Source organism: Schistocerca piceifrons, chromosome 5, assembly GCF_021461385.2.
Source record: "Schistocerca piceifrons isolate TAMUIC-IGC-003096 chromosome 5, iqSchPice1.1, whole genome shotgun sequence".
Classification (NCBI taxonomy): domain Eukaryota; kingdom Metazoa; phylum Arthropoda; class Insecta; order Orthoptera; family Acrididae; genus Schistocerca; species Schistocerca piceifrons.
Window position 1 is genome coordinate 97525439 of NC_060142.1, and position 26097 is coordinate 97551535.

A 26097-nucleotide genomic window follows, 5' to 3' on the forward strand; every position below is an offset into this window, starting at 1 on the left:
ACTGAGTATATTTGGGCACCAGCACAGCGGCAAGTAAGAGTAATAATGATAAAAGTGAAAAATGAAAACTAAAATTCAAAAATTTCCATTCAACTAAAAATTTCAGATCATAAAATTCATTACTACTATCTTAATACAAACAAATAATTGAAAATCTCAATTAGTTATTAATTTCAAATATCTCTCACGTAAAATAATTTTAAACTTGTTACTAAGGACCATACAAATTTTACTCGAAATCTGGTATTAAAATATTAACATCCAGTAATGTTATACAAATCATTTATCTCTACTTCACCAATTTTTTTAAACACATTAAGATTATTGAGCTTTACATGGCAGTAATTTTTATTAAGATTTAATTTTTCATATTTATTAAAAAATCTTATATATTATATACCAATGAAGAGATAACAGGAAGGATATGTAATACACATGAATTAAAGTCATTCATTATAAATATGGAAATGTGCCTATTTAATTTTCCATAACATATCTTTTATCACCATGAGGACTCGATACCTTACTTACTGAATAAATTTCATTATGATTCTTTATATCAAATTCATACTTCTCTGTTGGTCTGTGTGGTTGGAGAAACAAGCTTTTTAATCTTCTCAGCTTATTTTATTTTTAACAAAACATTACTTGATATCTTCCAACTTTTTTCTGTACCTTGTCACCAAATTTGTAAGCATGCGTTTTTGCTCTCAAATACCCACATTCTTCCAATAATTTACCATTACATTCATCTTTCATTTTTCCTAAAACTCCCTTTTCTACTTGTGGAATATTGTGGCAAAACAGTTGATCACTTATTACATATGATATAATATCTTTACTGTTCACACTGACTTCTTATAAAAAATATATAAAATTCGATTCACAAATAATAATTGGTCGAACTTCTCAATTTGACATAATGATTCATCTGGTTCAAATACCACAGTTGGTACGCATTTTACTGGAGATGGGTGTGTTGTTTGTACTGAGCACTAAATCAAGCAGTCTTTTGACTACACAAACACCTTTTTACCATACAAACTCTACAAAGCAACAATATCACCTTAAGATAATTCTGAATTTGAACTATTGTAGTACAGATACATTATTGCTCAATCAACTTCTGAGTGTAGCAAATGTAATGCATGTGCAATTTTGTAAACTAAAAGTTCAAATAAATTTGTTTGGTATTTTGTTCCACACTCATCATCTCCAAGTACCACATCTTGGCTTTATCTGAATGTATTTCTACTGGATCATTGTTGATATTTGGAAAAAAACCTTGACCTAACTCATTACCAATTGCATCTAGATCCTTTGCAAATCGATAATGAAATATTTCATATGCATACATTTGCACTTTGCTTGTAGTTCTTGCTCCCTCGTAATCCCATTTCATATTTTTCTTATTCTATTTATTCATAATGGTTCCATAAATAACAAAGGCATCTTTTACTCCACATTTAGGCAAATTCATAAGATTTAGTTTCTTCACTTAACTCACCATTTACCTCAAGGTTGTGTATTAACTGATATCAAATTAATTTTTCTTTGAAGACACTGTCTCTCAAGCGAGTTGCTTTAGCTGTTGATGGAATGCCTAGACAACCAAAATCATACACATATTTTATGGCTTTATTCTTCTGATGTGTTGCAGCTATGTTGACAAACAATAATTTCACAAGTACCTTCATTTTTGTTACACTATTATAAGTTGTGATCAATATGAGTACTGCCCCTATAACAAAAATGTTTTCTGTTAGATGAAGTCATTTCTACACATCATCAACAACTAGGTTTCCATATAGTGGGGCACATATGTCTGTGATTATTTACGAAAAAAATAATCCTTGGTCTAAAGCTAGAGACGTTTCTGAAATTTTAAACTATAAGAAAATGAATGTCTTTTCCAAACTTGATGATGATAGTGACAAGGAAAGGCTTATAAACAAAATATGAAGATCTTTAAATGTGCACCCATATGCAATACTCATAAAAAAAGGATTATCATCTGCTACATCAAATAATATTGAAGAAAGATGCTATAGATACATTAATGAAAGATATTGATATTGATTTAAATCTAGTCACTAGGAGTAAAGAGCAGGATTACATTATCATGGTTTAGAACTGCTTTAGGGGTAAATCATAGAGATACAGTTTAACATGGGTATAAATATGGTAAAATCTATATTTTATTCAGTGTAAATTAGCTACGGAATGTGATAAATATAACATAATGATACAGGTCCTACCAAAGAAAGAGATTAAGAAAACAATCAGTTTTCACATGAATTCATTACATTTAATGCAGAAGCAAAAGCTGTTTAATTTTACAGTGTTTTTAATAAAAGAGCATAAAAAGATTTGTTGACAAATCTAAAAAAGTATTTACTGTAAAACCGTTTTCTACTAAATGGAGTTGTCATAGTTATCATCAACAAAATGCTTGCATACAATGATAAGCAAGCATAAATGATAAATGATAAAAAGAATAATTTTTTGTTTAAGGCTAAGGATCTTGCTGAGGTTTTAAACTCTAAGCAGCCTGTAAATGCTATACAAAACATGTACATGATAAAGATAGGTACATTTTCCTCCTCTTAAAAGGGTGTGCAATTTAGGGACATATCAAAATTCACAACCTGACGATACATTTATCAATGAATTTGGGCTGCGTTCTTTGATTTTTAAATCACGTATTAAGGAAGCTAACTTTTTTAAAAAAGGTTATATTGAAGTTTTGGCTTCAGTCTGAAACCAGGAAGAATATAAAATAAAACAATTATGGGAAGATCTAATAGACCATATAGAAAAAAAGGAATGGAAAAAAGGAATGAAATACAAGTAAATCACTGAAAAGATCTGAATAGAATTATGGATAATTATATACAGAAACGAGATGAAAGATTTGACTTACCTTTAGAATTGTCAACACACAGAAAGGACATGGTTGAAGAAATGGCTCTACATGTTGTACCTGAAACAACCAGTCAGAATTTAAGAGCAACTTTCACTCTTTATAGATCACTTAATGATGACTCTGAATATAATTATTTAGTCATTAGAGCATAGAGAAGAAGTCTACAAAATTTGATTATGATTCTGAGTAAACCCATTCTAGAGAATTAGAGAAAATTCATGTATTGTTTTCTATTGTAATTATTTTAATATGTTGATTATACATAAGAAGAATTGATTAATGATTAAATTCATTGGATTGACTTAGTATAAAATTGTTAATAACACACAGGGAAAGAAGAATTATCTGTTAACCATCTATCAATATATTTGTTATGAAGCATATGATTACAATAAGTTGTCACAAATACATTTAATTTTGGATGGTTAAGCATATAGAGCAGTTACTACCCTCAGGCAGCTCCATTACACATTAACTTGTTATTATTTGTAGTTTGAAAGTTTCAGACAAATTTCGACAATACAAAATTAGGTCCCAATAAACTTTATCTATAAATGCTATTATAGAATGTTTAGATAATGCCTGATCACTTGACATTTCCTTCTAATTTAATCTACCTTGAAATTCTTTTATAAAATCTGCAGACCAACCATGTGCTACTGAGATAGTGTTACAGTTTATCTTTTCTTGACATTCTCTCATAAAATTTACTGACAACTGTTATTAACTTTAGGTATCATTCCAGTCTAATTCATCTGGAATTCCATTCTGAAATTTTTAGTTTATTTTTGTTGAGATATTATATCCAAACTAATTTTGTATTGAAATTCTCTTATAGAACTTTGTTTGAATTGTGATGTAATATAATATCCTAGTTAATTTTGTTTTGAAATTCTTTTATAAAATATACAGAAAACTTGTGTTTTATTTGTTATAATATAGCAGTTAATTTAACTTGAAAGTCATTAAATCTTCAGTCAGTGTATAATGTTCTGATATGAAATTTCATCCAGCTTCGGCAAACACAAGGTTATTCATTTTAATATAATCAACAACTTCGTATTTATGTATTTTAGTGTCTTAATGATACATGTATGTAAATCTCCAAAATATATATTTCCAAAATTATATTCACTATAGGCAATAAGTTGTTTCTTTAATAGTTTATGATACCCTCTTATTTCTGGATCCTTTAGCTATAGCTTTTAGAACTTTTACATCACAGTTACCCTAGTTATTGTTGTTGTTGATGAGACCAATAAGTTATTGTTTTTCATTTTAGTATATTCTCTATAACCTAAATGTCTTGCTCTAGTTTTTAATTCACAAACTTTAGGGATTGTATGTTTAACATTTGTAAGATTTATTATTTATTAAGGAAACAAAAAGCTGCCTTTTTCCAGGAATTCATTCAAGGAAACAAATATGTACTTTTATCAAAGATATCTGAAGTGAGAAATGTATTGTTCAAAAATGATATGGTATTTTCTCGTATTGTTTATATGGTTTCTCATAGGTTAATAATTTGAACTCTGAAAATTTTAAACAAAAGAGGATGAATTACATTTTATTTCATGTATTTCATTAGTATATTATATGTTTTACATATTTAATTAGTGATAACTGAGTCACCCATTTAACTGAGTGGTAAGTCACCTGTTCTCAAAAAATTATTCATTGTATATTTATGATACAGCAATAGTAATGATACACTAGTTGTCTTATACAACATTTTAACTTCAAATATCATGTAGGAAAATAAAAAAATGATCGCGAGACAATAAATATTCCCATTTGTCGATATACTCTGAAAAGCTTAGAAAAATTTATTCATTCAAGAAAATACACTGTTATTGTTGTTGTTGTGGTCTCCAGTCTGAAAATTGATTTGATGCAGCTCTTCATGCTACTGTATCCTATGCAAGCATGTAGATTTCTGATTAACTAATGCAACCTACATCCTTCTGAATCTCCTTACCGTATCCTTACTCCCTCATCGATTATTACCCCCCACACTTCCCCCCAGAACTAAACTCGCGATCCCCTGATGTCTCAAAATGTGTCCTACCAACTGATCCCTTCTTCTAGTCAAATTGTGGCATAAATATCTTTCTACCAACCATCTGATCTTCAGTATTATTCTGCAGCACCACGTTTTGAAAGCTTCTATTCTCTTCTTGTGTAAACTGTTTATAATTTTCACTTCCATACATGACTACACTCTATACAAATACTTTGAGAAAATTCTTCCTGACATCTTAATGTATACTGGATGTTGACAAATTTCTCTTCTTCAGAAACGCTTTTCTCGCCATTGCCAGCCTACATTTTATATCCTCTCTACTTCGACCATCATCAATTATTTTTCTGTCCAAATAGAAAAACTTCCCTACTACCTTCAGTGACTCATTTCTTATTCCCTCAGCATCAACTGATTTAATTCGGCTACATTCAATCATCATTGTTTTGTTTTTGTTGATGCTCATCTTATATCCTCCTTTCAGAATTCTATCCATTCTGTTCAACTGCTAGTCCAACTCCTTTACTGTCTCTGACAGAATTACTGGGTCACTGGCAAACCTCAAAGTTTTTACATCTTCATCCTGTAGTTAATTTCTACTCCCAATTTTTCTTTTGTTTTCTTTAATAACTGCTCAACATACCTACTGAATAATATTTGGGAGAAACTACAAACCTGTCTCGCTCACTTCTCAACCACTGCTTCCGTTTCATACCCCATGATATTGGTAACTGCCATCTGGTTTCGGCATCAACTGTAAATAGCAGATTGTTCCCTGTGTTTTACCCCTGTCACCTTTAGAATTCGAAATGGAGTATTCTCTCCCAAGGTAGTAGCTTTATTCATCTGTTGATCTCTTTTTGCAAAGATATAGGAGATTTCAAAGTATGTACAAGTTTAGATCCATTTAAAATAATCTAATTCTAGTTAGAGACAATCATTAGATTTACTCCTCCTATAGAATACTTTTCTTACAAATAACTTATGAAATAATGTAATGTCACACTGTTCACTCATGTCTTACTATCAGTCACATCACACACTACAGGGTAGTCCATTGATAGTGACCGGGCCAAGTTTCTCACGAAATAAGCATCAAACGAAAAAACTACAAAGAACGAAACTTGTCCAGCTTGAAGGGGAAAACGAGATGGCACTATGGTTGGCCCGCTAGATGGCGCTGGCATAGCTCAAATGGATATCAGCCCCCATTTTTATTACATATTCGTGTAGTACGTAAAGAAATATGAATGTTTTAGTAGGACCTCTTTTTTCGCTTTGTGATAGATGGCGCTGTAATAGTCACAAACGTATAAGTAAATGGCATCACGTAACATTCCGCCAGTGCAAACGGCATTTGCTTCGTGATACATTACCCGTGTTAAAATGGACCGTTTACCAATTGCGGAAAAGGTCGATATCGTGTTGATGTATGGCTATTGTGGTGAAAATGCCCAACGGGCGTGTGCTATGTATGCTCCTCGGTATCCTGGACAACATCATCCAACTGTCCGGACCGTTCGCCGGATAGTTACGTTATTTAAGGAAACAGGAAGTGTTCAGCGACATGTGAAACGTCAACCACGACCTGCAACAAATGATGATGACCAAGTAGGTGTTTTAGCTGCTGTCGCGGCTAATCCGCACTTCAGTAACAGACAAACTGCGCGAGAATCGGGAATCTCAAAAACGTCGGTGTTGAGAATGCTACATCAACATCGATTGCACCTGTACCATATTTCTATGCGCCAGGAATTGCATGGTGACGACTTTGAACGTCGTGTACAGTTCTGCCATTGGGCACAAGAGAAATTATGGGACGATGACAGATTTTTTGCACGCGCTCTATTTAGCGACGAACCGTCATTCACCAACAATGGTAATGTAAACAGGCATAATATGCGCTATTGGGCAACATAAAATCCACGATGGCTGTGACAGGTGGAAAATCAGCGACCATGGCGGGTTAATGTATGGTGCGGCATTATGGGAGGATGGATAACTGGCCTCCATTTTATCGAATGCAATCTAAATGGTGCAATGTATTGTGATTTCCTACGTAATGTTCTACCGATGTTACTACAAGATGTTTCACTGCATGACAGAATGTCGATGTACTTCCAATATGATGGATGTCCGGCAGAAAGCTCGTGTGCTGTTGAAGCGGTATTCAATAGCATATTCCATGACAGGTGGATTGGTCGTCGAAGCACCATACCATGGCCCACACGTTCTCTGGATATGACGTCCGCGGATTTCTTTCTGTGGGGAAAGTTGAAGGATATTTGCTATCGTGATCCACCGTCAAGCCTGACATCATGCGTCATCGTATTGTCAATGAATGTGCGAACATTACGAAAGGCGAACTGCTCGCTGTAGAAAGGAATGTCGAACACGTGTTGCCAAATGCATTGAGGTTGACGGAACACGCTGTAACAGCATGCGTTCTCAGAAATGATAAGTTCACAGAGGTACACATACCGCATTGGAACAACCAAAATAAAATGTTCAAACGTACCCACGTTCTGTATTTTAATTTAAAAAACGTACCTGTAACCACTGTTCGTCTAAAATTGTGGGCCATATGTTTGTGACTATTACAGCGCCATCTATCACAAAGCGAAAAATGTGGAGCAACTAAAACATTCATATTTCCTTACTCACTACACACATACATGTAGTAAAATTGGTGGTTCCTATTCTTAAAAAAAAGCAGTTGCAATCCGTTTCACTTATGGCAGCGCCATCTAGAGGGCCAACCATAGCGCCATCTGGTTTCCCCCTTCAATCCAGACAAGTTTCGTTCTTTGTAGTTTTTTCGTTTGACGCTTATTTCGTGAGATATTTGGCGCGGTCACGATCAATGGACCACCCTGTATACACGCATTGTTTCATAACATTTCACTCACTACACACACACACACACACACACTCACACACACTGGTGATCTCTGGGCCATCTTCCCATTTGCTATCCTGAAAAACTGAGTCAGCATTATCCATAATCAGTGAGATGTTGAGCTCAGAAAGAGAAAAAGGTGTTAGTATTGTGCTATGCATAGCTTTGGAGTAAGAATTTGTAGAAAGGAAAGAAGAAGGAGAAAAACGTAAAGTGAAGGTGGTACATGGATGTTTTATAATCATTATTATTATTATTAATTTGTATACATTTTTTCATCAAACCCCTACTCTTTTTTATCTAAGTAATTCTACATTGTATAGAATGTACTGCATAACAGGTACTTTTTAGCTGCCTTTTTAAATAAGTGTACTTTTGCAATTTCTGTAATATCTTTGCATAATTTCTTGTACAGTTTTATTTCTTGGTAGAAATGCTGCTTCGAGTCTTATGTTAATATTTTCTTGGTAAACGTAAGGCTATCAGTAGTTGGAATGTAATGTTGTCTGCTCCTGGCCTGCGGCTTTGTTTCTACTTGGGCTTCCAGTGTTCTGTAAATTCTACACATATTATCAAATGTCTCATTTCATCTTCATCTGCCTACCTCTGAAACTCTCTGCAACACCTGTTTCCTACTGTTTGTCCAGGTCGTATTTCCTTAAATTCCTACCTTTGAGAAGTTACTTCAGTTTTAATCTACAGTTCATAACCAATAAATTATGGCCGAAACCCACATTTGCTCTTAGAAATGTCTTACAATTTGAAATCTGGTTCCGAAATCTCTGTCTGAAACATTCTGGTGTCCTTAGGTCTTATTTGCATATACGACCTTTTTTCATGATTCGTTAACCAAGTGTTAGCTATCATTAAATTATGCTCTGTGTAAAAGTGTACCAGGCTAATTCCTCTTTCACTCCTCTCCCCCAGCCCATATTCACCTACTATTTTTCCTTCTCTTCATTTTACCACTGTCGAACTTCATTGGCCCATAACTATTTTCGCCTCCCTTAACTTTCTGGATAATTTCTTTTACCTCCTCACACATGTCTTCGAGCTCTTTATCATCTTTTGGCATACAAATTTATGCTTCTGTGGTGGCTGTGGACTTCGTGTCCAACTTGGCTACAATAATGCTTTCACTGTTCTGCTCATAGTAGCTTATCCTTGTTACTATTTTTTAAATTCATTATTATACCTAGTCTTGCATTACCGTTACTTGGTTTGGTATTTGTAAGCCTCCATTCACCTGCCAGAATTCCTGTTCCTTCTGTCACTGAACTTCACCAGCTCACACGGTATCTAACTTATCCATTTCCATTTTTAAATTTTCTAAAGTACCTGCCCGATTAAGGGATCTGACATTCCATGCTCCGACCTATGGAACACTAGTTTTATTTCCTGCCTAGTCCCTGCCTGTAGATCCGAATGGAGGATTATTGTACCTCCAAAGTATTTTACCCAAGAGGATTCCCTCAGCATTTAACTATCCAGTAGATATGTATGTACTAGGGAAAAATTATGTCTGTAGTGTCTCCTTGCTTTCAGCAGTTTCCAGTACCAGCACAGCAAGGCAGTTTTGATTGATGTTAGAAGGCCAGATCAGTTAATCTTCCATGTTGTTGCTCCTGCAATTACTGAAAAGACTTCCGACCCTGTTCGTGAACATGTTTATCTAGCCTCTGAACAGATACCCCTCCATTGTTGTTGCAGCTACGATACAGCTGTATGTATCACTGAGGCACACAAGCCTCCCCTCCAACGGCGAGGTCCATGATTCATGGGTGGCGATATCCACATTAAGGCAAATGGATTTTAAATAGAGTTATTATTGAGTGGTACTCTAAACTGTGTGTATGTATAAACTATAGTACTGAAAGTGGGCTTGGATCTAGCGGCCAAACTATGTTATGTTCCTAATATTATTCACTTTGAATTAATCAACATCAATTTTATCGAGCTGATGGAATATTTGTGAAGCGTACTGATCTCTTTCATCTAGAAACTAACATTACAGCATTATTCACGCCTAATGCTGAATTTGGTGGACCGCTAGTTCATAAAACACACTATCCTGTATATATTACAGGTCACGAAAAAATTAAGGTTTGTGTAGTAGTGGCTGAATAAAATTTTATCTTTATTAAAGAACAAGACTGAAAAATATCATTTTGAACAATTTCCTGTGAACGAGAAAAGTAAATATAACCTAAATGTTCCTAACAACGATATGAAATTAACTTCCACATAGGAGATTGAGAGATTCATCCTAATCATGCTAAGTTCTTCATAATTATGAGTGGGTGAGTCAGAATCTACAAATTATATCTACTTGCTAAATTTCTAACATTCCATGTGGCTACCTTATTTGTATTAGCAGTTCATTTATTGTTAACCTTTCTCTTACCAACGTTCGCTATCGGTATACCTCACTTTGTCTGACGTTGTTTTGAGTATTAGTGGTAACTGGAAAAACTTAAGATGGCCGCCTTACAAGGGCTCCGCAACTATAGTTGGGCAGTGGGGCGGCCACTTCGTGGCCTTCTAACTTTACTGATGTTCTTTTACGAGTTTAGTACCATAGGAAGGCTGGCTTCTGTAAGTTTAATAGTCCTTCCCATCATTTACTTGTAACTAGAGATAACAGAAAAAGAGACATGGGAAGAGCAGGCTTAGAATAGGAGAAATGAACCAATGGGTGATTGTGGGACGCACTTGTTCTGGCTCCTACGCTTTGGCTTGTCAGGCCCGGGTGACCCTTCCGGCAACTAAGTTACCGCTGGCATAGCCTTCCATATCCAGAGCAGGTAAAATTCCTCGCCTGCACATACTGTTCTACGTTAAGACACTGCCCCCTGACTCGAGCTATAAAATTTTACAGTACTTTGAAAAAAAGAACTTAACTTTTTTAATTTCAGTTTCAATAGTCTGTCTAATCCATCACCGTAACAATTTCCGTCCATGATGCAATCGGCCGACGCCCAAAATTCGCAGTCACGCACTCGAGCTGCACAGTCATCGAACAGCCAGTTCTGAGGACAGGATATATGTGCCTACAGATGGCCACAGTTTACACAACGAACATGGCACAAGAAATCCATCCTTATACTGAACAGATAATAATAAAAGACGAATAAAATATTTCGTTTTCTTATATTCTCTTGCTGAAGTGGGAAAGTATACGTATCACACTTTACGGTTTGTGACACTGCAATATGTACGTGGATTAGTAATGAAGCATTCGGAATGGATCCCTAGCTTAATTATGATATAACATTTGTTAATACACAGGAGCAGCACAAGAATACATACCGGTAGTCGGTCATAGGCTGAGAGTAGTTGTAGTTTGAGTAAAACCATGGAAGTAATTTAAGTAATTGTTTTATATTATGTACATTAGAAGCGTACTATATATTTGAAAATAGGGAAAAGAATGTCATAGAACGTGAGAAGCAATATATGTAAAATGTCCGTTCACGAAAATAACCAATAAATTAAAAATAAGTTACTAGTTATTACAATATGAATTTCAAGGAAGGAAATTATTAACATCGCCCCAATATAATGCGTTCCCATAGAATATTAATACTGGCAATTATTAGTATTCATTTGTCTTGGAACATTATTTGTAATAATAAGCAAATGACTAATTGCCTCCCTCTCGCCTGATATATGGATAGTATAGGTTTTCACCTGTGTAACCGAAAGCACGGCGTGCGTTCAGTGAATGACATCTGTCATCACTCGTTTGACAGTTTTCTCTTTTTTGCCACCATTTCTCTGTCGAGCTTTCCATGCGTACTAATAAATTTCAGTCATGTTTGGTAATTTGAAGCTACGTTTTTACGGCATAGTGTAATTATGCATCTCCCAATATTTCTCATCAGCGCTACGTTATCCCCCACCCTTACTCTCTACAGCTCAGTTACACAGGTACCTCCAACAATTCCGGTTTACGTATTGGCCACAGTACCCCTGACTTTGGCCAAATAGTGCTGTTGAAACTATATTTGTACGGTTTGATTCTTAAATAACTCTTGCAAATTCGAAGGTATATCATATTTACCCCAATAATTTTTGCCAAAAATTTTTAAAAAGAAATATTTACAATTATTTGAATACAGTGGTCTTGATCGTTTTATGTTGTGTATTTCGTTTGGTGGCCGGTTTTGGTCCTTTTCTACACGCCTCCAGAGCGGTCTGCTCCACATCAACTAGAATCAAAATTCCAAAAGCGGTCACCAAACGAAATGAACAACAAACCGCTGAAGACCGTTTTATTGCAATAATTTTAATATATTTTTGCCGATCGATGTTTTTCCTTAGAACAATGCTCCAAAAAAGTCGAGAAATATCTCATTATAATTGCCAGAACTTCAACATTTCATAGCAAGCCACTCTCACCTTTTAAGACACTGTATCAGAGACACAAATAGCCGCGCGGGATTAGCCGAGCGGTCTTAGGCGCTGCAGACATGGACTGTGCGGCTGGTCCCGGCGGAGGTTCGAGTCCTCACTCGGGCATGGGTGTGTGTTCGTTCTTAGGATAATTTAGGTTAAGTAGTGTGTAAACTTAGGGACTGATGACCTTAGCAGTTAAGTCCCATAAGCTCGTCTTCTGATATAAGGATGTATATCCTGCCAGGAAGTCGTACAGAGCTGAGAAAATCCTCGTCACGGTGAATTACTAGATAGCACAATCCCTTCGTGTAAGAAGCATTTCGAGAAAAGCTGTGTCTGTGGATGCTTGAGGAATCACTGATATTCAATATCGTCAATGTAATGATACAGATGCTGAAGTGCAGTTCTTTCACTACCGAAAGTGAAAGAAGGTTCCTTATTTGTTTTTTATTATCATATAAGTTGCATCTTTGTCGTGTGTCGAGAAAACAAACCGCTACTCCACGCTGTTTTCCCAACTCTCAAGAGTCATGCTGCGGAACGGATCTCGAGTCTCTTCCAGAGTTTTCTGCCTTCTTCCAAGCGGACACAGACAACGAGAGGCAAAACGAGAGGGAAGAGATCCGGAAAAAAAAGAAGAATGTCCACCAGCGCAGGACCAGAACTCTCAAAGCGACGCATTGGAGCGTTCCTTTCATTTTAGAAGACGAGGGACGGCGTGGTTGTCGTAGGAAAATGTCTCCCTCTTCTCTCTCTCTCCACACTATGTTTTCGTTCCTCTTAAATTACAGCTGTTGTTGGAAGATATAAAGGCTCCTCGGAGAAGGAAATACAAGGTCGCTATTCTTTGCTTCCTGGCAAGCTTGAGCGTCTCATTTTATATTACGTGTACAGCTGTCGTGAGTAAACAGAAGTTCGTAATTTTGATGCTTCCTTACCACAAGAAAGTCATATTTATGCTCCACAGGGAACTGAGCTGCTGAAAAAGCAGACCGTGATTTTCTACGAAAGTTTCATTATTAGGCGACATGGTGGACGAGAACCGGTGTATTCAACATGGTATGGCTGTTAGCATTAGGCGACAGTAAGTACTACAACAATGTATCTGGCAGTACTGCAACGTCATTAAAAATGATTTTGTACACATTGTAAGGTGGTCACGTCGCTATGATTTTTGTGTGTTATCGATGTGCACGTCAAAAGAGAGACCAAGCTGCAATACCGTTAAACAATCTTTGGTCTTATCGTAGCAGTCTTCCCCTCTGCGTAATCTGAGACATTCGTAGTTTACGTGCGGTAGGGGACGGACGTATTTATCAGTGCTGCGTGAACTCATGATTGTATCTTCAGATGAGGAAAGCCTGACTGTGAAGGACAGCAAGGATGAATCAGAAGTGTATAACAGAAAGAGAAGAGAATATAAGTTTTGAATAATGTCATTATTTTTTTGAAGATAAGTAGCTAGTTTGTCAGAATGATTATTGTCAGCTAGTTAACTTTGTTCATTTGCTCAGAGCTGAGAGAAAGACTATCCCACTTTCTTGAATCACGCTTTAGCATATTAACTGATTAAGCTCTTTGATTTTTACAGAAATACTCTGTTAACATTGCATTCTCTTTACATCACTTCGTTAAGCATAGTATTGTTCAGACGTATGTTAAATGTAAAGGTAGCGCGAAGCTTTACTCTGTCTTTTTTTAATATATGCTTCATTCTAAAATTCGTTGTTTTAGAATATCATGTCACAGGAATAGTTACTCTCCCAATCCCACAGTTTATCATTATGCACTATCATATTTCACGGTTTGAATATAGTTTGGAAATTTTTATTTAGAAATAGAAATCTAGATCAGCCGCTGAGTGCTTGCTGTTTGCTGTTATGTTTTCGGGAAATGTGAAACAATGCTACCAAGACTCAAAGTAAGTGGAAATTTTGATTAGGGCCAGATAGTTGTTTTACTTCAGTTGCACATTTAATACAAAGACCAGTTGCATTAGGTCATTTACAGTTCACTTCAAATTAGGTTCTGTTTAGTCAAAGGTTAGCATGCGAGTTTTAAGTAGGATAACAGTTTGCAGGGACATTGTTTTGGTAATATGTAGACTTTTATAGACTGGGAAGTAATTTTGGGCATATTTCGTACAGAAACGGATACAGTGGGGATGTTTCAACTTTCATCCCGCGTTACTGTCGCCAAGCGAAAATGAGATCGTATGCCTTCCCGGCGAATACAGCTGGCGAAGAGTTCTCAGGCTTCCAGCCGGGTGGCGGTGTGTTCAAACTGCGACGTTTCGACGAATGAATCAGCAAAGTCTCGGCACTTCGCCAGAAGATGATGAGTATGTCACTCGTCGAAACGTCGCAGTTTGAAGACACCGCCATCCGGCTGGAAGCCCGAGAACTCTTCGCCAAATGATAATGTATTTACACAATTTATTAACCGCAGTACCTGTGTAGTCTGCATACCTGCAGCAGCAGAAAGAGAATAGAAATCGACGGACACTGCAAAAAAATGAAGCAGGCAAAGCACTCTTAATTTTGAAGCAAGTCGTACGCAATAACTGTTATCACCCAAATATTACCGACAACCGATGTAAAAAAATAAAACAAGGCTTTTACACAAAGTCTGCAATGACATATAAACCGAGTTGTGAGTATCCTATATCGTCACTTGTCTTACTGTTTAATATTTTTGAGCTTATTCTTTACTGGGACTGCATGCTTAGCTGTGAAATAACGTTGGTCATATAGCAATGACTGGTTAAACACATTAGAAAATAACCTTTGCCTGGTTACAACATTTTAGGAATTTAGTTTATATTATATCTGAACTTCCAGCGTGAAGAATTTCGTTATGTGTTGCGACATAGGAGACTTTTCTGAAACATAAAGTAGTTTGAATTGTCTAGAGGAAAGACAATGATAACAACAAGAAATGATTGGAGAAATAGATTTAGACAGAATGAGAGACAGGTGTTGTCTCTAATATTGCAGTGGGAGTATCACTGGCTCTAGCACACTGATTATTGTGAAAGAAATCTTCGGACATGCGGTTTGATTTCCGATAGGAAGAACCGGTGCGTGGGAATTCAGATTTTTAGCGTGACATTGCAGTGTCATGTGATCAACTTCGAACAGATTAGAAAATGTATGAATTGTAAGTTTCGGCTACATGAATCTTCAACAGTTTTAATATTTCTGCTGTTTTGTGTTTGAAACAATACCCACAACAATTGTTGATGGATATCTTGACACTTATCCTATTGTTCAGGAAATTAAAGCATGCTGTAGGCGACAGTGACCACGCTAATAAACATTCAAGAATGAGTTGCATCGGGAATGTAAATTCAGATTCTAACGCGTTGATTTCAGACACCATGATGCAAGATTCTACGTAGTTGTGCAGCTGAATGCAGACACGCGTAACAGGAATGTTTTAGCAGGGGAAACGTTTTCTGTCTGGACTGTTATTACGCTTGTTTGCCCGCCATGAATGCGATCCGCGATTTCAATTTTTTTATGCCGCCTTCAAGAGCTGTAAATTACGTAAAAATTAATTCGACTTGAAGTACCCTCTTTTCTTAAAATATGTTACATAAAAATGCTTTTCTATGTGCTTTGGAATGATAAACTTAATGTCTATTTTCACTTCAGTTGTGGTATCTATACCAAATAAGCTAAATGCATGGTTTAAATTCATTATTCTTTCCTCATCACAAGTGTCCTGTGGTCTAGACCTTGCGTCTTTGATTAATAATAAAAACATCGACCTTCCGAGTATCGATTCCAACAGCCGCCAACTGCTTACGTTACGAATAGAAAGTATTAGAATCGCAGGCGGAAGACTCGCGGAATAAGAACTCACCTTCTGCCAATGGCCTTGTCAAAGAGGACAGAGAAGCAGACAGAGTTTCAAAGCAGCTTCTAGGGTTAGAGGGGAGCGGGGAAGGAAGAGTGAACAATGTTCAAAGGCATGAGGATGCTGAAGGTAATGAAAACAACTACGTTAAAGACATTTAATGCGTAACCACAGGACATGTGGCCTGTAAGTGAAAATGTGTCATGTTGTTCTCCCCATTGGCAAAAGATTTCAAGCTACTCCTCAATCGGATCTCAGTGAGGGGAATGCCGAAAGGAAGGAAACTATAAAAATAATATGAGTTACTAACTCTGCCAAAAATGTCTTAATGCAAATATAGTGAATCTAGAAAAACTTAAAAAGAGCAATGCAGAAGTTCATTCTAGATATAGCTGGAATCTGTGAAATGAAATTTATAGAAGAAAAGTATTTGTGGTCAGACGGATAGAGGGTGTAACCTACAGCAGTAAAAAATGGTGTAACGGGAACAGAACTCGTTATGAAGGTAGGACACAACGTGGGTTACAGTGAACGGTTTGGTGATTGGGTTGCTCTCATTAGAATATACTGCAAAACGACGCCAGCAACAATAGCTCAGTTATCATGGCAACGTCATAACTGGAAGACAAAAAGATAGAGAAAGCACGTGTGGCTATTGAACGACAGACTCAATATATAATGGGAGATGATAATCCAGTAACCATTATGCACTGGAGCTTGGTAGTAGGGATAGGAATAGAAGAAAAAGTTACGATAGAATATGGTTTGGTAATAGGAAATCAGTTCAGTTCAGTAACGAATATCAATTTATAATAGCAAATAGAATGTTCAAATATCACAAGGCGAGAAGATGTACTTGGAAACTGCCAGCACGCACAAGCAGACGCCAGCTGGCTTACATCGTGGTCACAAAGAGATTCCGAATCCAGATATTGAAGTGTAAGGCGTAGCCATGAGCGGAGAGAGACACGAACGCCATTGAGTAATGAAGAAGATCAGACTGAAGTTTGAGAGAATAGTTCGACGAAATCAACGAGAAAAAGATTTGGATACTGAAGTACTGAGGAATGATGAGGTAAATTCGAATTCCTCTAGGCAGCTCAGATACACAGAAATGGTCATCTCTAAAAAGAGCAATTACGGAAATTGAACAGATAAATGTAGCTACAAAGGACCTTGCCACCAAGTAAGTTTGGGTAACTGAAGGAATACTTCAATTGATCGACGAAAGAAGACGGCACAAAAACGTTCAGGAAATGACAGGAATTCAGCAATATAAGTCGCTTAGGTAGTGCACGGCAGTCGAGACGACATATTAAGAAATAAAAAACACACGGTCGTCGAAAGGACTGATTCAGCATATAGAAAATAAAAAACTGAAATCGTGGGAGTTACTATTAAGTGTCCAATGAAAATTCTTCTGTTAAGCGCAGAGAGAAGAAGTAGGTGGAAGTAGCACATTAAAGGTTTCTTCGAGGGGAAGGAATTATCCGAAGGAATCATAGAAAATGAAAGGGGAGTCGCTATTGAAGTAATGGAGGATCCATTCATAATTTAACACAGATCTGAAAGACTTGCAACCAAATAACATATAAGCGACAAATAAAATTCCTTCCGAATATCTGAAATCATACGGGTAAAGTCACTCGAGCGACTATTTAAGTTGTGTATAATGCCTGAGACTGGAGAATTACCGTCTGACTTTCGGAAATAAATTTCAAATACAGCAACGTGAGATAATTACTAGAAATGTCGCATAAATCACCTTAACATTTAACTCACGAGTTGCGGTCTCTCAGACCGTGCGAAGTTTTCCGAACTCCCTCACCAAGGTCAGTTTAGGCGGAAAGCTTCTATACGCTCCCTACCCTCTTTAAATTGGCAACCCTACGACATTTTGCTGTTGGTTACATTTGTGGCGTCTCTGACGCAAAGTTGACACTTCTTTGATTATTCTCTTTGGCTTTGCATTCTGTCTTTGTTCGCTCGCGGCATGTTCGACATCCATTTCTGTGTTCGCTCTGTTCCGTGCCAAAATAAATGTTAATTTGTACACTAAAAGTGTGTTATGAAGGTTCTACGCCACGTATAACCCACATATTATCGCCTTTTTTTCTAGTTGGCACGTATTATTGACACATGTTCGGGTCTCCTACACCACGCTTCTCGAACAATGTATCAATTTTCGTCAGTAAAGTACGAAATGGGTTTACAGTAACTGTCGGTTTCAACGATCCTAAGTTTGATGAAATTGTTAGCTGGTGGATGGCAGAAAATGTCAGTGATATAGATCAAGGAATAGACGAAGAGGTGACGACTTAATATCTGTCAGTGACCATAGTTCTGCTAACGAACAACAGTATCATTTAGAAGAACTTCATTACAGTTGTGATGAGGATCTTTCTGCTCCTCCAGTAAAATTAGTTAAAATAAATGTCATCTCAGCTGTGATAAAGAAAAATGTAGATCCCATCTTTGAATATAAGTTTTGCAGACTTCCTTTACGTACCTATGGAGTGCAATTTTTATGTCCAAGTTTAAATCTTGGAATTCAGTTTTATGTGAAAATTTACTTGCCGTGGATATTACAGTTACTCACAACGAAAAATTCAGTTCTCTCATAGTTAATTTGCACTTATGATTTTAAAAAACTGTACAAAAGTACGTGGTTTTGTTTGATAAAAAGTAAACTACTGCAGATTGTATTTAGTGCAATAAAATCATCAATGAGTATTTAAACAACATTTAAATAATTGGAAAAATAAATTTTATGTAATTTCAATCAAAAATTTCAAATAATGTGGACCTTAAATCTCAGTATAAATATGGAGGGGGTCTCAGAGACTTCTATGCAGAAAAACCGAAAAAAATGAGGATGGATTCGGTGAAGACTAGTTCGGTTTTCAGAAAAGTAAAGGCGCCAGGGAGACTGTTAAGTCGTAGCGCTTACTAATGGAAGCAAGACTGGAGGAAAATCAAGACATGTTAGGATTTTTCGACATGGAAAAGCCTTTTTTCAATTTGTAATGTGTTCTCTAAAGAAACTTTACACATCTCCAATCATGACAGTCACATGTACTGTTTATCTGTTACAAGCAGCACGGGGGTACTTAACTTGGTAACGCATGGGGAGTGATGTAGTAACAGGAACTGAAGAGTGGCTATTCGGTGAATGGCTGTATCGCATCCTCTATTCAACGAAGAAGAGAAACCCCCTTCACGCACTAATTAATTTTCTACAAGTACGAAGACTTTGGCAACGATTTAATTAACGCCTCAGTCTGGGGTTTCAGTTCCTGCACACACAAGTAGACGAAGCAGCAGCTGTTTACGAGAGTAATACTGTGCAGGCCCTCTTCAAAGGCCCTCGAATTGTCTGCAATAATTTTGATATATGGGAATTTCGTCGTTTATCAGAAGCAATGATTGATGTATCGCAACCATACGGTATTAACTTATTTACAGTAGCTGAAGTGTGAATTGCTTCAGGTACGTGTCACAACAAGAAAAAGCTTTTAGTTGTAAAAGGCAAACAAATTGCCTTCTATACCGTTAATATATATTAATTACTTCCAAAACTTCGGGATTTAGGCTATCATCAAGGAACAACTATCACACTTGTGTAAAGACATTAATGCAAACCGTTAAAAACTAAAGATGTTACTAACTGTACAAAATCCTTGTTCATGATGTTAAGAAAAAGTTAACATTATTCGTATTATGTTGAAATATAAGTAGTTAGTTGCTGTTATTTATCACAGTGGAACAACTGTATAGGAAAAAAGATGACACTGACTAAATTACAACATAAATAGAAGGCACTGTGCAAAAGGACATGTTTCACTGCAAATATCACATGGGCTGTAATTCTGAATACAACATAAACCTTGACCGAAATTATTGTACATGTGAACGAGATGCTTTGAAGTGTAGTGCGCAAGATCCGAGGATGGCAACATGTTTTGCCAAAATCGGTAATCTTAATAAGTGCTCTTCTTACACGATTGTGTCATTTTGTAAGTTTGTTAGTTCTATTTTCATAGTATAATTACTGTTATTATTTGCACTAGCAATGCACAGGTTGCTACATGTAATACAGAATGAGGTAAATGTGTATGAATGCCGAAGTACATTCATTAAATTGCCTATCGTTGTAGCAACGATCTTTCGAATACTGTAACTCTTCTTAATTGCCTTTCTTGTGAGAGAATCAGTTAATTAACTGTATTTTTCTACCAACTTCAAATGTTTCAGCAGTAATCTACATCTGACCTAATCGTCCCATCATCTATCTGTCCGTACCCACATATATCATACCTATTCCACATACGTTATTGGTGCTGACCTCAGCGTCCGTAGCAAATCCCCTGCAGACTGAAGCAGTGGCGTCAGTTTACCGACTCCTTCCAAGGTGACATCGTTCCCATCCTACACCATATCCATCCTAAAAGCAACACCACCCCAGACGTCGTCCTAACATCGTCCAACATCTTTGGATGCATCACTGTGGGAGTCCTCGACACAATTGGGAGTAAACACCTGCCTCTTTTCCTGACTGTCTCCTACACACTACCATTTCCTTGTGCAGCCCATCGAAGTCTCCATTCAAGAGTTATCGAAGACTGCTCCCACACCATCTGGAACGCGTACTGGGAATCCATAGAAACCCAGACTGGAAGCCACCCACTGACCTTCCAGCATCCTGACGATATTCCTCATGCCACATGCTTCCTCTAGCAGACCTTGTAAGACGCTACATCCACCCACATTCCTGCCAAGACCATATATCCTAACCACTCCACCCTCGTCCCACAAGCTGTACTATCGTTCCGACAATCACATCACATGTACTGCTCCTTCTTGCAGACTCGTGACACAAATACATTCACTTGCCACCAGCTGACATAGAGAACATCAGGAATTAACTGACTGCAAAAGACGCCGGGACTGGCTCCAGATATGCACTATACTCAACACTACACTTCCCTTTAACTCTTCCAAGAACTGGGAAGCATTCCATCGACTCACACGCAATAACCCCACACATCACTGTCCGTTATACCACAAAAACCATCGCTTACCTGACAACATGAGCAAAGCCGACGATTTTACATCCTATCTCTCTGACATATTCTCTAGCCCTGATGACCCACATTTTGATTACCCACTTTTCACTACTATCCACAAATGTGTAAATATCGCTGTCCCACACCTGTCTCCCAGCTTCCAGTTCTTGGACAACATATCACAAATAGAATTAAATACACCAATTACAGCACATGACATAAAACAAACACTCCACAAAAAACGTACCACTTTCCCTATCACGACTGCTTTATTAATCGACACTTTGTAGCATGTATCCTTTCACTTCTAGTCACACTTGCAACCCTATACACACTATCCTACTTACCTACTTTCCTTAACAATGGAAAACAACCAAATATCTACTGTTTCTCAAACCAAACAAACCTGGTGCTGATACCTCATTGTACCACCTCGTCCGTTCGTCCTTTTTCTCGTTAAACAATGTAGCTTCTGGCCCAATTTCTGCTATCATGACCAGCTCCTGCACCTCACCCACCTTTTTTCCACCGACTCAACTCCCACAAAACCGCTGTTTTTGTCTCCCTCGACCTACAGAAGCCCTACAACTGTGTATGGCATTCGAGTCTCCTTATCATGCTCCAGTCATACACATTCCAATGAACTATGTCCACATCATTGCATATGTCCTGCCTAATCTCCAACCTTTGTCGCTATTAATAATACCAATTGCCATACCTTCCATCCCTCTGCAGGAGTAGCCCCAGGCTCTATCCTCTCTCCTCTTCTTTATCTCCTCCTGCAATGGTGATATGCTCAAACCACCCTCACCAGTCCACATCCTTCAGTATGCTGATTTCACCGATTTTCTCGCCCTCCACCATTCACTCTCGAATTAACAATGATCCCTCTAAATCAACCTCAATCAGTATACCTTCTCGTGTAACCAATGGCTCCTCAAGCTCAATCCCTCCAACACCCTGGAAATAATTGTATTATCACCTTCCTATCCAGTTGACTAACACACTAAAGTATCTTGGGCTAACCTTTCACCAGAAACTAATGTAAGGACCTCATCTTCTAACTATCTGATAGCAGGCCTACAACAGACTAAAACCAGTAACTGGCCAAACTTGGAGATTGCACCCCTTCACTACTCTCCACGCCTACAGAATCCTGATCTGCCCCATCCTCTGCTATGAAAATGTAGCATGAATCTCCACCCAGCGGGCCGCTGTGGCCGAGCGGTTCTAGGCACTTCAGTCCGGAACCACGCAGATGCTATGGTCGCAGGTACGAATTCTGCCTCGGGCATGGATGTGTGTGATGTCTTTAGATTAGTTAGGTTTACGTAGTTCTAAGTCTAAGGGACTGATGACCTCAGAGGTCAACTCCCATAGTGCTTAGAGCCATTTGAATTTTTAGAATCACCACTCCACCAACTATAAGTCCCTCCAAATCCCCAAATGCCATGCACTCCACCTCGTTTTCTGCTTTTGTTTACCTTCCTCCATATGGATCATCTAGCATCTCATCAAATTACTACCACTCCTCATTCACACCAAACACCTCTGTATCTCGCATACTAATCACAAACTACATCTAATAAACGCATTCTCTTCCATATTATCAACAACCCTGATATGCTGGTGTGTCTTGACAAACACATCCCTCTGTCCCTACATCCAGTCACGCTCCATATCCTGTCCGAACCAACTTTAACCAGCTCCCTCTCCCAATCAATAAGATCTGCCCCGATATTTATTCCTCCTAGTAATTTTAACTCTACCCTCCTCCCCCTAACCCAATCCACATTAGGACTTCTCTCTCCTCTTTCCCTTTCCATTCATCCCCACGACTTTTGTCTTGTAACCACTACTCCACCCACACAGCTCACTACTCTTCATCCCTTTTCTTTACCACTCACTGCAGTTCTCTCTATCCACACCTGCTACTAACCATCTAGTCTTCCCACCTAACACACCCCTTTCTTTTCACCCACACCTCTCAAACTTTTGGAACATATTCTTTCCTCTGACAATACCTCTCATACAGTGCAGATCGTACAGTTTTAGGTAAATAATACAGGGCTTCAGTGTTTTTTATCAAAAGAATTTAACTTTTAGGCAGTGTGTTTTTAAAATGTAGATAAAAATGTTTTTTAGCTTTCATTCCTTGATTTTTAATTTAAAATAGGAAAACTGCCCCAAATTTTCAATCTCATTTTCTGTCGTTTAGTTCGCTTCGGTGAAGACAGGAATATTGTTCACCTAACAGCCAACCCCCTACCTAAATGCTGAAGCGATGGGGACGAAACAACAATAAAGAAAATCAAGCATCAACACATCAGTAAGAAACGGAAGACGACGAGCAGGTGTCTCGCCGGAATGTTGTCCAACTTTAACGAAGTTATCCGACGTGTTGCCCATGAACCACACAAGCAATTACTACGTCAGGAATGTTTCAAACAGCATGTGGTAGAACAAAGTACACTTTTGGCAAGAAACAGTGACATTCTGAACCTACAAATCGCACAGCTGAGTACAGGGATTTTATGCAGAAAAAGTTATTTTTGTAACACAGGGAACTGTCTGCAGTTCCAACGTTACATGGTTTGTTACGAAGTTAGGACACTGTTTACCTCCTTTCTGTGTACTGTGTTTATATTATCTTCATATGTTTTAGGTTTATTTAGTGGGTGACGGCTGATATTCACATTAAAAAGGAGAAAACCACGCAAAACATCAATGAGACTAGTTGATCTTTATGTAGGATTTTTCTTACTGCTCAAAGATAAAATAGTTAGGTCCCTTGCTGGAGTTCTTCGAAGTTATCGGGATTGTCTGCATGCAGTCTTTGTATTGCTTGGGCATCTCTTTAGGTGAACAGTTGCATTTTTGTAACGGAAGTTAGAATCATGTGACATTTCTGCAGTGAGTAATTACTTTCTTCTTGCGTTTCTGTTTATCTGAACGTCCAATTTTCTACTAATTGTACACTCCTGGAAATTGAAATAAGAACACCGTGAATTCATTGTCCCAGGAAGGGGAAACTTTATTGACACATTCCTGGGGTCACATACATCACATGATCACACTGACAGAACCACAGGCACATAGACACAGGCAACAGAGCATGCACAATGTCGGCACTAGTACAGTGTATATCCACCTTTCGCAGCAATGCAGGCTGCTATTCTCCCATGGAGACGATCGTAAAGATGCTGGATGTAGTCCTGTGGAACGGCTTGCCATGCCATTTCCACCTGGCGTTCGTGCTGGACGTGCAGACCGCGTGAGACGACGCTTCATCCAGTCCCAAACATGCTCAATAGGGGACAGATCCGGAGATCTTGCTGGCCAGGGTAGTTGACTTACACCTACTAGAGAACGTTGGGTGGCACGGGATACATGCGGACGTGCATTGTCCTGTTGGAACAGCAAGTTCCCTTCCCGGTCTAGGAATGGTAGAACGATGGGTTCGATGACGGTTTGGATGTACCGTGCACTATTCAGTGTCCCCTCGACGATCACCAGTGGTGTACGGCCAGTGTAGGAGATCGCTCCCCACACCATGATGCCGGGTGTTGGCCCTGTGTGCCTCGGTCGTATGCAGTCCTGATTGTGGCGCTCACCTGCACGGCGCCAAACACGCATACGACCATCATTGGCACCAAGGCAAAAGCGACTCTCATCGCTGAAGACGACACGTCTCCATTCGTCCCTCCATTCACCCCTGTCGCGACACCACTGGAGGCGGGCTGCACGATGTTGGGGCGTGAGCGGTAGACGGCCTAACGGTGTGCGGGACCGTAGCCCAGCTTCATGGAGACGGTTGCGAATGGTCCTCGCCGATACCCCAGGAGCAACAGTGTCCCTAATTTGCTGGGAAGTGGCGGTGCGGTCCCCTACGGTACTGCGTAGGATCCTATGGTCTTGGCGTGCATCCGTGCGTTGCTGCGGTCCGGTCCCAGGTCGACGGGCACGTGCACCTTCCGCCGACCACTGGCGACAACATCGATGTACTGTGGAGACCTCACGCCCCACGTGTTGAGCAATTTGGCGGTACGTCCACCCAGCCTCCCGCATGCCCACTATACGCCCTCGCTCAAAGTCCGTCAACTGCACATACGGTTCACGTCCACGCTGTCGCGGCATGCTACCAGTGTTAAAGACTGCGATGGAGCTCCGTATGCCACGGCAAACTGGCTGACACTGACGGCGGCGGTGGACAAATGCTGCGCAGCTAGCGCCATTCGACGGCCAACACCGCGGTTCCTGGTGTGTCCGCTGTGCCGTGCGTGTGATCATTGCTTGTACAGCCCTCTCGCAGTGTCCGGAGCAAGTATGGTGGGTCTGACACACCGGTGTCAATGTGTTCTTTTTTCCATTTCCAGGAGTGTATATAGCGTTCAGTTAGAAGTACTGTGTCGGTTGGTGCCTGAAAAGCCTATCTGTAAGTTTTTGGGTACAGTTCAGAAATTAAAGTAGTGTTCCTCCAATCTCAAGATTACGTTCTTTCTTTCTACGTGTTCGAAGAAGACGAAGCTACTGTGCCGTACTCCTGGACTGGCCACCAACTGCTCGACGGTGTGACCTGGACTGAGCGAGTTTGCCGTTCCCCTTTCTTTTATTTACGTCTGTGGCTTGTGTTCTCATGAGAGCTTGTAGACCTGCGTGGTACCGAAGTATTAGCAGTTTTGTTCCCTTAATGTTTTGTTGTCACTGGATGTCAGATACATTTTATGGCCATCCACATTTCGTGTGGTGTAACTGGGTTTTCACCGGTCTGTTTCGATCATTGTAGGATTGATTTTGATCTACGATAGTTTCCTACAGCTTTCAGGTTGGCTCAAATGTTCTGCTTCTCCTGCAGATAGCACGTAGCCCCTACATGTGACGTAATCTGCGTTCAGGGCAACATTCTCGATCCTTTAAGTGGCTGCGG